This window comes from Mobula hypostoma, unplaced genomic scaffold, assembly GCF_963921235.1.
Source record: "Mobula hypostoma unplaced genomic scaffold, sMobHyp1.1 scaffold_95, whole genome shotgun sequence".
In the NCBI taxonomy this organism is placed as follows: Eukaryota; Metazoa; Chordata; class Chondrichthyes; order Myliobatiformes; family Myliobatidae; genus Mobula; species Mobula hypostoma.
In genome coordinates this window covers 78,005-91,092 of record NW_026948255.1, presented here as the reverse complement: position 1 = coordinate 91,092, position 13,088 = coordinate 78,005, and the positions used below count along the sequence as shown (strand labels likewise).

General features: G+C 43.9%; 1 long non-coding RNA gene across 2 annotated transcripts in view; it reads right to left on the bottom strand.

The window, feature by feature from the left end:
- Nucleotides 1-4,715: 4,715 nt before the first annotated feature.
- LOC134342220 (uncharacterized) overlaps nucleotides 4,716-13,088 on the bottom strand; it is a 58,184-nt gene continuing 49,811 nt past the window's right edge. The window contains exon 6 of one of the 2 annotated variants that reach the window (XR_010016983.1): nucleotides 4,716-7,341. This is a non-coding gene — a long non-coding RNA (uncharacterized LOC134342220). Of the gene's footprint in view, nucleotides 7,342-9,528; nucleotides 10,037-13,088 lie in introns of those variants that run through there. The other variant, XR_010016982.1, reaches the window with a different exon arrangement.

Below are 13,088 nucleotides of genomic sequence, written 5' to 3'. Positions count from 1 at the left end.
CTTGTTTAGCTTTAAGCGAGGATACAGACACTCACACTCAGAAGGCGACAAACAAGGAGAACGAAAGGACTGAGGCAAGGAAGCTAGTGGCCAAGGGTCACTGTTTGGAACTCCACAAGGATGGGTTGATTATCGATTCAGTGAACATCGAATGTGTGGTTGTCACCTCGTTTGATCCATAGGAGTGGATCGGATTTGGGGTATCCTGTGAAGACCACTTATATGTTAACCCTTGCCTGGGTGTGGGTGTGGTTATTCACTTGAAGATGATACCCCTTGTGATAAGTCACTTTCGGTTATAATTCGTATGTGGATTTGGAGCAACTATGGATAAAATCTACAGCGACTGTTCTCTCGTTTTACCATCATGGAACCTGTGGTATTCAACGTATTACCTTCTCTCAACATTTACCCTGGATTACAAATATCTCTCTCTCATCACCTATTCCGTGGATGAACTGAACTTTCATACTTTACCATCTCAAGACCCTAAGCCTTGATTTCCCCCAAGCTCAATAGTTTGGGAGTTATATTTACATAGATATATACACATAATACTTTTAACTTCCGTTTATCTTGCTTAAGTTAATGTATTATAAGTAGATACTAATGGAGATAGTGTTTTAACGTCAAAACCAGACTCCAGGTGTAGTCTTTGGTGCTGGCTCTTTTCGAAAGTGTTACAGTTCGTAACAGATTTGGGGCCTGCATCTGGGATATGAACAAATTTGGGGGCTTATTGATTGATTACTTGTTGATTTGATTGAGGAAATCCCTTTTGATTTATTTGTGTGTGGAAAATCAGCTGCAATGGACGTTGATAGATTTTTGCAAGCACCAACCTCTGAGGCATGAGAGGACGCCAGAAGGATTGGGTTGTTGAGTATTGCTAAAACGTTAAAACTTACTAAGGTGAAATCGACATTAAGGAGGTCACAGATGCAGAGGATAACAGCTGAGCATTATGTATCTGAGGATGTGTTTAAAGTGGAAGAGTTGGAGGTGAGTGAGCTTGAGCTCCCGTACAAGTTAGAAAAATTAAAGATGGAGGCTGCGGAAAGACAAAGGCAGTTTGAGGCTGAAGAGGCGGAAGCAGAAAGACAGAGAGATGAAACAGAAAGACAGAGGCTGTTCGAGTTAGAAATGATAGAGCGATCACAGAAAAGGAGTCTAGCCTTAGACTTTGGTGATGTTTGAGGCCAGTCAGGAAGTTAAATTGGTACCATCATTTGATTAAGCAGAGGTTGATAATTACTTTGCATTTGAGAAGTTTGCTCAGAGTTTAAAGTGGCCAAAAGAGGGTTGGCCAATTCTCTGACAAACTGTAATTAAAGGGGAGACTCAGCAAGCCTATTCTGCTTTGACAGTTGATAAAGCAGCTGATTTTGACATTGTGAAACAGGCTGTGCTCAAAGCTTACGAGTTGGTCCCAGAAGCATACAGGCAAAAGTTTAGAAATTTGAGGAGATCTCTGAACCAGACTTGTATGGAATTTGCTTATGAGATGTTTGTGTGTTTTGACCGCTGGTGCACGTATAAAAATGTAAATGATGATTTTAACAGCTTGAAAGAGTTGGTTTTAATTGAAGAATTCAAAAGGTGCGTCCCTGATGACATAAAGATATCTTTAGATGAAAAGGATTCTGCCAGTTTGCAGGAGTCTGCTAGATTCACAGATGAGTTTGCTTTAACTCATAACTCGTGAGTTTACCCCCAATAAGAGCTTCCAAAAGAGTAGCAGGGATAACCAGGGTAAACCAGAAGTTAATGCTGGAACTAATAACAAAAGTAATGATGAAGGGGAGCAGTTGAAGGAGAAATATTCTGGTATTACTTCTTACTGTTGTAAGAAAGCTGGTCATATGATGGCTAATTGTTCCGTCCTGAAGAAGAAAAAGGAAAAGGAGGCAGTCCCAAGTGCCTGTGATCAGTATGTTGAAGCACCTATAAACCCACAGGGTTCTGAACATTCTGTTGAGGCTCAGTTAAGGACTAAGAGGTCTGACCGAGTGAAGAAGGGATTCGATCATTTTATGTCAGATGGGCTTGTATTAGTAAAGGAAGGTCAACCCCATTACCAGTGAAAATTCATCGAGATACTGAGGCTTCTCAGTCACTTATATTAGACAATGTTCTAAAGTTTGGTGATGAGACTTAACACCAGTGAGGTAAATCTTATTAAAGGCATTGGGGCAGCATGGTTTCTGTGCCATTGCACAAGGTAACTTTACAGTCAGGGTTGGTTTCAGGACCTGTTAAATTCAGATTATGCTCCAGTTTACCGGTGGAAGTTGTTACTTTGCTGTTACAGAATGACCTGGCAGATGGTAAAGTTGTTCCTGCAGTGCAGTTGACAACTAAGCCAACCACTGACGACCCACAGATGGATTTTAACATTTATCCTTCCTGCGCAGTAACTCGAAGTATGGCTAAAAAGTCTGCCAATGCAGACAGTTCTGTGTAGCATGATTCTGATACCCATGATGGCCAAAATCGGGATTCAGGTTGTGATGACTTGTCAGGGACTGTTCTACCTTCGTTGTTTCAACAGGATTCAGGTAGTAAGTCTGGTGAGTAAGATTTATCCCTGTCTAGGAAGGAGTTTATAGCAGAACAGAACAGAGACCCTGAGATTGAAGCTTTAAAAGAAACAGCTCTCTCAGACAATGAGATTAAGAAAGTGCCAGTTGGCTATTATTTCAAGGATGGAGTGTTAATGAGGAAGTGGAGGCCACCTGCTATACCTGTGAGTGAGGAATGGGCAATTGTTCACCAAGTTGTAGTCCCTAAAGTTTATAGGACTGAAATTTTAACTTTGGCCCACAGTATGCCCTTAGGTGGCCATTTTGGAGTGAATAAAACTGTAAACAGGATTATGAAAGAATTTTACTGTCCTAATTTGAGGACAGATATTGTGACCTTTCACAGAACCTGTCACACTTATCAATTTGTTTGTAAACCTAATCAGGTCACCCCAGTGGCCTCACTCCGGCATATACCTGCATTTGGTGACCTTTTTCCAAAGTTATAGTGGATTGTGTTGGCCCATTGCCAAAGACTAAAGCTGGCCATCAGTATTTGCTAACTATTATGTGTACTGTATTCAGATTCCCAGAGGCAAGACCTCTCAGAAATGTTAAAGCTAAAACTGTGGTGAAGGCCTTTACCAAGTTTCTTTTTTTTTTACTTTATTTGGTTTGCCTAAAGAAATCCAGTCTGAACAAGGAAGTAATTTTACATCTGGATTATTCCAACAGGTAGTTTATGAACTGGGAGCTAAACAAATTACATTGTCTGAGTACCATCCGGAATCAAAAGGGGCTTTAGAAAGATTTCATTCTACCCTCGAAACAATGATTAAGACATACCGTGTTGAAAATGGAAAAGACTGGGATGAAGGAAGAGTGGCAGTAAGAGTCGGTACAGGAATCACTGGGCTTTAGTCCTTTTGAACTTGTATTTTGTCATAGAGTGAGGGGATCTTTGCCCTTGTTAAAGGAACAGTGGATTGATGGGGATGTACATGTTAACTTGTTAGACTATGTTTTGAAGTTCAAAAATAAACTATACCAGGCCTGTAGCCTAGCGAGACAAAGCTTAAAGATTTCTCAAAACAAAATGGAGTGTTAATTTGATAAGCAGGCTTGCGAAAGAAAATACCAGGTGGGGGATAAGGTACTTGCCTTATTTCCAATGTTGACAAATCCACTTCAGGCGAAATTCAATGGACCATATGAAATAGTCTCTCAAATTATTGATGTGAATTATGTTATTAAAACACCCGACTGACATAAACCAACACAGGTGGCACACATAAATATGATAAAGCCTTATTTTGACAAGCAGACACCATCTGTGAGTGTTGTTGTCAAACATATGAATCTGACAACCCTGAGAATGAAACAATTGACTCAGCTGAGACTTTTCACAAGCCAAACATGGTCCCAGTTAGGGTAATGAACTCGGTTGTTCTCGAAAACATTGATAACAAGTCGGCTCATCTGCAGCCAAAGCAACAGCAACAGCTGAGGAATTAATTATGAAATTTAAAGATTTATTTCCCGATGTTCCCAAGCAAACCACGGTCACAGTACATGACGTAGATATTGCTCAAGCCAAACTGATTAAACAACACCCATATTGCATGAACATAGAAAAGTGTAAATTGGCTGAGCAAGAAGTTGGATATATGCTGAAAATGGTATTATTAGGCCTTCAACATCAGATTGGAGCTCACCCTGCATTATTGTGCTCAAACCTGATGGTAGTGTTAAATTTTGCACTGATTATAGGAAGGTAAATGCAGCAACAAAAACAGATGCCTATCTTATCCCTAGGGTGGATAATTGCATCGATAAGGTTGGAAAAGCTAAATTTCTGACAAAGATTGATCTGTTGAAAGGGTATTGGTGTGTTCCATTGACGGACAGAGGTAGAGAATTTTCTGCATTTGTGACACCTTCTGGGTTGTATGAATACAATGTCTTGCCGTTTGGAATGAAAAATGCTCCAGGAACATTCCAGAGAATGATTGATTCTGTAATTCGAGGGTTAGAACACACAGATGCCTATATTGATGACTTAGTCACAGGGAGTGACATTTGGGAAGAGCATATCTCTGCAGTAGAAAAGCTGTTTGACAGGCTTTCCCAGGCCAACCTTACAGTTAACTTGGGCTACACTAAACATTAGTTTAGTGTATCCACACTAAACCGGATAATTTTGAAAACACCGGTTTTGCATAAAAACGATAGGCATCCACACCAGGCGTTTTTGAAACTATCTCAGTCCACATTAAAATGGATATTTGGGCAAATCTCTTCCTACTGGACATGCGCAGGACACATGTACAGAAAACAAGCGAAGAGGAAATGGTATACTTGGTGCGCATTTGTCCAGTTACAGACCAGAAAAACTTAAAAGGAAGTTGCCAAATGAAAGACTTGGTGCAAGTTTGTCCAGCAATATATCCTACAGCCATAGTTTCTTCACCACTGAAAGGGACGACAGCTACAACTAAATGCAATAAGGCTTGTTACTGGGCAAAAGTGAAATTTGCTGTTACCTCATTTGTTTGCCTTTACTTTTGCCATGTCTTTGTGTATTATTTTGCTGTGTTTAACATGTGCAATAAAACAAGTTACTGGGCACAAGTGACAAGTGCACCTATTGAATGTTTGCACAAGCAATACATTAATAAAGCACCTTGTTAAATGTGTAAAACATGTCTGCATCAGTGTTACCTTGTTTTTCCATACAATGTTACATTAGGCTGTTACACATCTATTGTCAGATATTGTGGTGGAGTTGGAGGTTGCGTTCAAGAAAACAATGAAATACAGCACTGATGCCACCATTTGTTCGGGCATGTCATGACAGAGGTTTTCAAAATAGCCGGTTACCCCGTACACAGTACAGTGGATATTAGGTGTTTTCAGATTTATTCACTCTGGAGTGCGTTTCTGAAAAGCTGCATTTCCGGGGGAGGAAAGTGCCGTTTCAATGTGGACGGAGGGTCAAAACAAAGAGAAAAAGCTTCTGTTACGGATTTATCCGGTCTAGTGTGGATATAGCCTTGGCTAAGAGTGAACTTGTCCATACCACTGTGATCTACCTTGGCTGTGTTGTAGGTCAAGGCAAGTTGGCTCTTGTTCAGGCGAAAGTCCAGGCAATTTCTGAAGTTCCTATTCTGACTGGTAAGAAGGCTCTTAGAAGGTTTCTGGGAATGGTTGGATATTATCGTAAGTTCTGTAAGAACTTTGCTGAAATTGCTCTTCCTCTGACTAATCTCCCGAAGAAGGGTGAAAGACTGAGCCTTGTTTGGACTGAGCCTTGTCAGGAGGCATTTGATCGATTGAAAGTTGTTATTTGAGATGAGGCCAATCAATGTAATGTCGTTAGCAAATTTAATTAGTAGATTGGAGCTATGGGTGATGACACAAGTCATGGGTATAAAGAGAGTAAAGGAGGGGGCCAAGGAGACAACCCTGTGGAGTATGTGTGCTGAGGGTCAGAGAGACAGAGGTGAGGGAGCCCACTCTTACCACCTGCCGGCGATCTGACAGGAAGTCCAGGATCCAGCTACACACGGCAGGGTGAAGGCCGAGGTCTCTGAGCTTCTTGTCGATACTTCACGCCTTCGTAGGGCTACTGCTCTGCCCATGACTGCAAGGAACTGCAGAGAGCTTTGGAGAGCAGAGAACATCAGAGAAACGAGCCTCCCCTCCATGGACTCTTCCTACACTCCCCCTGCGTCGGAAAAGCAGGCCATGTACACAAAGATCCTCACAACCCGGACATTCTTGCTGCAAACCCGCTCCCCCATCGGGGAAGAGATACAAAAGCCTTAGAGCACGTAACACCGGGCTTAAGGACGGCTTCCTGTCTGTGGCTATAAGCCAAATGAATGGTCTCCAGTTCGATAAAATGGACTCGACCTCACAATGTAACTCGACGTGACCCTGCACCATATGTCTATCTGCACTGCACTTTCTCTGCAGCCATAATGCTTTGTTACAGTTATTGTTTTGTCGTATATCAGCTCAATGTACTGTTGTAACGTGTAGATCTGTGTGGATGGTACGTCAGGCAAGATTTTCATTGTAGCTCAGTACGTGATGATAACAAACAAATTCTCCATTTTAATTGTGTGCAAATATTAGTCAGACTGAGCTTCTGCTTTTGAACCTCGGAAGGAAACTTAACTGAACTATTGTCATTTCTGAAGAATGCAAACAAATAGAAAAGGCTTCAATCTCGCTTTACGATCTGCAGTAACTGGGATCAGGTGACCAGTAGTGGGTCCCCCACACCGATTATCAGAATCAGGTTTAATAGCACCGGCATATGTCATGAAATTTGTTGTCTCTGCGGCAGCAGTAGAACCTAATTCATAACAATAGATTTTAACATTTGTGATATAAAATAAGAATATACATATTAAATAGTTAAATTACGTAAGTACAAACTTTATAATACAAAATTTTAAAAAATAAAAGACGTAATAAACTATTTTAATTGTGTGGAACTATTTGACTGACTGGGTTGTTGCCTTGGAAATTCTGGAGTGAAGCTTAACTAAACTGTACACATTTATGAGAAGCTCAGATAAATAGAAAAGGCAAAATTCTCACATAAATGGGTCATACACCCAGAAACATTGGCTGCACTTCCGCAGGTAAAACCAGTGGAATGAAACATGATGAAAATATTGCAGATAAAAACATATTGTTCACCCACAACGAGAGGACGTGACAGATCCGGATCTCACTGCCTTGTCTGAATGGGCGAAAGATGAAGCTACACGGACACGTAGAGCAGTGACCGGCAGACGCCGCAGTTCTGCGGGAAAATGTGAACAGGAAACGAGATCAGGTGATGGGTGGATGGTCTCCCACCTGAACCGGTGACTCTGCTCCTCGCCCCTCACACGCTGCCCAACCCATCCACTGAATTTCCCACATTATTACATATTTACAACAAATACATAGTCACCTTTTCTCGCCATACCTTCTCTGTCCCTTTCCCTCCACCTCCAGGTCAGAGAGTCACGGGCTCGATTCCCATCCCGGTCCAACACACAATTCAGACCCAAACCGGAAATGTGCAGGTTTCATTTAAATCAGTCCATGTTTATAAACACTCATTCACATTCACATTCCTCCAGCCTCACTGGACAGGAACACTGAAACATCAAGTGAAAAACAGCAGGAGGTGGCCATTCAGCCCCTCTAACCATCAACAAGATGACGGCTGCTCTCCCATCTCAGCCACATGTTTCTGCCCGATCCGCATTCTCGAAATGAAAGGGTTATCACATTTGATCTTTCTTCATATGATGACCCCACCACTCCAGGGATCAGTCTGGTGAATCTTCATTGCACTCTCAATAACAAATACTCTCTAACCTCTTTGTTAATCCTCTATTGAATTAATTTCCATCTTCTGCATTTGTTGCCCCGTGTTGCCCCAACCACTCACCTCCCACCCCTGTCACTATTTCCACCTTCCCACCTCCCCCTCACCTGGATCCACCTCTCACTCCCCAGCTCTTGCCCCATCCCCACCCCTCACCTCTTTTCTCTATTTCCCGTCCACTCTCAGTCCAGAGGGAGGGTCTCGGCCTGAAATGGTGACGGTCCATTTCCCTCCACAGATGCTGCCCGACCCACGGAGTTCCTCCGGCAGTTTGTTCTTTGGTCTGTATAACCCGTGTTAGTGTGGGGAGCGGGATTTTACACCATATTGCCGGTACAATCTCAACAAAACACAAATAATTGTCACTTTTCCCGGACCATTGGCCCCGCTTGCAGGGCAACAGTCTGTCGGTGTTTGTCCCCAATGTGGTGAATCGCCACCACCATGGGCTCAGACATTTCCACAGATGAGCCCCTCCTGTCCCCACCGGGACAAACACCCTGTTCGCCCCCTCTCACCGTCTTCATCCTTTCAATAAAATCCCCCTCTCCCTCCCCGGGGAACCGGCATCAAACCGACGGGCCGAGCGGTCTCCTCCTACCTCTCAGCGATACATCAGACTCCGGCCGCAGGAGACGCTTCACAAACGCCCCAACTTCCCTCGGAGGGAAATGGAAATAAATCAGAAAGCGGACATTTACTTTGGGATTTGTTCTGCTCTGATGAGGAGTTTGTCTTTTGGGCGGCGAACGGAGTCAGCGAGGGTAACGCCCTCTCGGCCGGTCCGTCTCCGCGACTGGTTGTAACCGGTGATTGACATCGCTTCGCACCAATGGGAATAGCGCAACTCCTGAATCCTCTGACAGCAGATGCAGATACGGGGAGACCATGGGTGACGTCAGGCGCGTGCGGGGGGGGGGGGAGCTGTGTGACGTCACGTGAGGGGGAGCGCTTCAGTTTTAAAACACCTTTTGTTGGGTCCGATCTGGAACAACAAAATTAAATTCGGGTTTCATCGGGACCGGATCCGGTGTTGTGAGATGTGTCCGGCTGTGCCATGTTGTTGGTGGAGTGGGCAGCGGGGTGTTTGTCTCCGGGCTCTCCTCAGCCCCGGTTTTCACTTTGCGACCGAGCCCGGGCCGTGGATCAATTCCTTGTGGTTCTGCAGGGGGTTTGGGGCGAAGGGACAGTCTGTCTGTCTGTGTGGGTCGGGGTTATGAGTGGGTGTGGGTGTGGGTCCCGGGACAAATTAACTTGTAAACACCGGACCATCTGGTGAATTGGATCAGACAGCTTCGCTCGCCTGTCCTTTCAGGAAACAACAATTGTCTCTTCATATTAATGACTGTCTAAACTTGCTGTGAACAAGATTATGTGTTACAAGATTGTGAGTTAGAGTCTGGGACAGCTGTCACCGTCATGTGCTGCGAGTGCAGACAGGGATTGGGGTCACTGAGCTGTGCATCAGAGAAGGACACGGGTTTGTACAGCCTCCTGTGGGGTAGAAATGTCCACACGGTGAATTCGGATCTGCTGGCACATCGGGAGTCTGAAAGGGAAAGGGAATAGGGAAGGGGCTGAGCAGAGAGTTTTAACAGCGGAACCTGTTCAGGGGTGGAGGGGTACAGGAGCTGTCTGATAGATCGTTTTAATTGTTTTTTATAATCTGACAGATGGTGACTGAGGAAGAAGCTTGTTGCCGGAGGATACCCGGAGGCGAGCAGCTCAGACACGGAATCAGGAACTGAATTGAATTGACTTTATTTCTTACATCCATCAGGAGTAAAAATCTTTACGTTACGTCTCCATCTAAATGTGCAACGTGCAATCATAGTAATTTATAATAGTTTATAATAAATAAAACAGACAATGTAATATAGAGTACACTCAGATCAGCGTGAGTTGATCAGTCTGATGGCCTGGTGGAAGAAGCTGTCCCGGAGCCTGTTGGTCCTGGCTTTTATGTTGCGGTACCGCTTCCCGGATGGTATCAGGAGAGTGACAGTGATGTGATTTCCTGTGTCACGGGTACAGACAGTCATCTCAAGTGAGGGGTTTGTGTGGAGATGCAGCTTCCCTGGAGGTGGAGGAAAGAGGACACACCAACAGGTGGAACCAGCTGTGGGAAGACATGGTTTGTCAGGTCTGACGATGAGCTGAATGTACCATAACCTTCAGACTGAATCAGAAAACCATTCTGAGGGTATTTGAAATGTCAGAAGCAAGGGAGATGTGATCACATGTGCAGAGGGCAGGGGTTGTGTCTCCATCAGACCCTCAGTGAGATGGTTCAAGTTACAACGTGCAGGAATGAAAACACAGTGGTTGGTGCTGGATTTAATCATTGATTCTGACACAGTGAGAGGGTTAGTTTTGTTGTAAGGAGGTAACATTACTACCCTTTACTGTCTTCCCTCTCTGCCCCATCCTCCCTCTCACCCCCACATTGGACATAAGTTCAGGGTGAAAGTGAATTCTTTTTGGGGAGTCTGAAGGGGAATTCTTCACTCAGAGGTTGGTGGGAGTGTGGAATGAGCTGCCAGTGGAAGTGGTGGATGTGGGTTCGATTTGTACACTAAGGAGAAATTTTGGTGATGACGTGGATGGGAGGTGTATGGAGGCTATAGTGCAGGTAGTTGGAACTGGGCAGTAAAAACAAACAGGTCAGCATAGACTAGAAGGGCCGAAGGGCCTGTTTCAGTGCTGCTGGGCTCTGTGACTCTAATAATATTCTGATCTGTAATTTCCACAGTCAGTGCTTTGCTGCTAATGACTGAACCCAGAAATTTACCCAAACAAGAACTGAAAGACTCGTAGAATTGAAAGACTACAGAAAGCGTTTACAAGCTGTGATACTTGCCAAGGGGGTGTTACTAAGTACTGACCATGCAGCTTGCCCAAACTTTTGCTTCGGGCCCTTTTCCTTTTGCATTATTTTGAAACTGCAGAAGATGGAAATAAAAATGTAATCCTGCTTAAAATATTAAAGAAATGTGCCATATTTAACTTTGTCCCTTTTGGAAATCAGGTCATCTTTTACTCACTTAGCTATTCACAGTAACAGAAATTTAACCAGGGGTGCCCAAACATTTGCATGTCACTGTATATATCCTGTGCCTTCCGAATTGCTTCCAGAAATTCCTGCCATTGCTGCTCTGTTTTTATCCTTGCCCGTGTTCTTTGCAAATCAATTTTGACCAGTTTATCTCTTATGCCTCTCTAATTCTCTTTGGGTAAGAGTGACCATAATATGGTGGAATTCTTCATTAAGATGGAGAGTGACATAGTTAATTCAGAAACAAAGGTTCTGAAATTAAAGAGGGGTAACTTTGAAGGTATGAGACGTAGGTCCCCTGCAAACAGAAACAGGTGAATTGATTATGGGGAGCAAGGACATGGCAGACCAATTGAATAATTACTTTGGTTCTGTCTTCACTAAGGAGGACATAAATAATCTTCCAGAAATAGTAAGGGACAGAGGGTCCAGTGAGATGGAGGAACTGAGCGAAATACATGTTAGTAGGGAAGTTGTGTTAGGTAAATTGAAGGGATTGAAGGCAGATAAATCCCCAGGGCCAGATGGTCTGCATCCCAGAGTGCTTAAGGAAGTGGCCCAAGAAATAGTGGATGCATTAGTGATAATTTTTCAAAACTCTTTAGATTCTGGACTAGTTCCTGAGGATTGGAGGGTGGCTAGTGTAACCCCACTTTTTAAAAAAGGAGGGAGAGAGAAACCAGGGAATGATAGACCGGTTAGCCTAACATCGGTGGTGGGGAAACTGCTGGAGTCAGTTGTCAAAGATGTGATAACAGCACATTTGGAAAGCGGTGATATCATCGGACAAAGTCAGCATGGATTTGTGAAAGGAAAATCATGTCTGACGAATCTCACAGAATTTTTTGAGGATGTAACTAGTAGAGTGGATAGGGGAGAACCAGTGAATGTGGTATATTTGGATTTTCAAAAGGCTTTTGACAAGGTCCCACACAGGAGATTAGTGTGCAAACTTAAAGCACACGGTATTGGGGGTAAGGTACTGGTGTGGGTGGAGAATTGGTTAGCAGACAGGAAGCAAAGAGTGGGAATAAACGGGATCTTTCAGAATGGCAGGCGGTGACTAGTGGGGTACCGCAAAGCTCAGTGCTGAGACCCCAGTTGTTTACAATATATATTAATGACTTGGATGAGGGAATTAAATGCAGCATCTCCAAGTTTGCGGATGACACAAAGCTGGGTGGCAGTGTTAGCAGTGAGGAGGATGCTAAGAGGATGCAGGGTGACTTGGATAGGTTGGGTGAGTGGGCAAATTCATGGCAGATGCAATTTAATGTGGATAAATGTGAAGTTATCCACTTTAGTGACAAAAATAGGAAACCAGATTATTATCTGAATGGTGGCCGATTAGGAAAAGGGGAGGTGCAACGAGACCTAGGTGTCATTATACACCAGTCATTGAAAGTGGGCATGCAGGTACAGCAGGCGGTGAAAAAGGCGAATGGTATGCTGGCATTTATAGCGAGAGGATTCGAGTACAGGAGCAGGGAGGTACTACTGCAGTTGTACAAGGCCTTGGTGAGACCACACCTGGAGTATTGTGTGCAGTTTTGGTCCCCTAATCTGAGGAAAGACATCTTTGCCATAGAGGGAGTTCAAAGAAGGCTCACCAGATTGATTCCTGGGATGGCAGGACTTTCATATGAAGAAAGACTGGATGAATTGGGCTTGTACTCGTTGGAATTTAGAAGATTGAGGGGGATCTGATTGAAACGTATAAGATCCTAAAGGGATTGGACAGGCTAGATGCAGGAAGATTGTTCCCGATGTTGGGGAAGTCCAGAACGAGGGGGTCACAGTTTGAGGATAGAGGGGAAGCCTTTTAGGACCGAGATTAGGAAAAACTTCTTCACACAGAGAGTGGTGAATCTGTGGAATTCTCTGCCACAGGAAACTGTTGAGGCCAGTTCATTGGCTATATTTAAGAGGGAGTTAGATATGGCCCTTGTGGCTACGGGGATCAGGGGGTATGGAGGGAAGGCTGGGGCGGGGTTCTGAGTTGAATGATCAGCCATGATCATAATAAATGAAGGGTCGAATGGCCAACTCCTGCACCTATTTTCTATGTTTCTATGTTTATTCCACATCTGACTTTAGCTTCTCCTTCTCTAATATC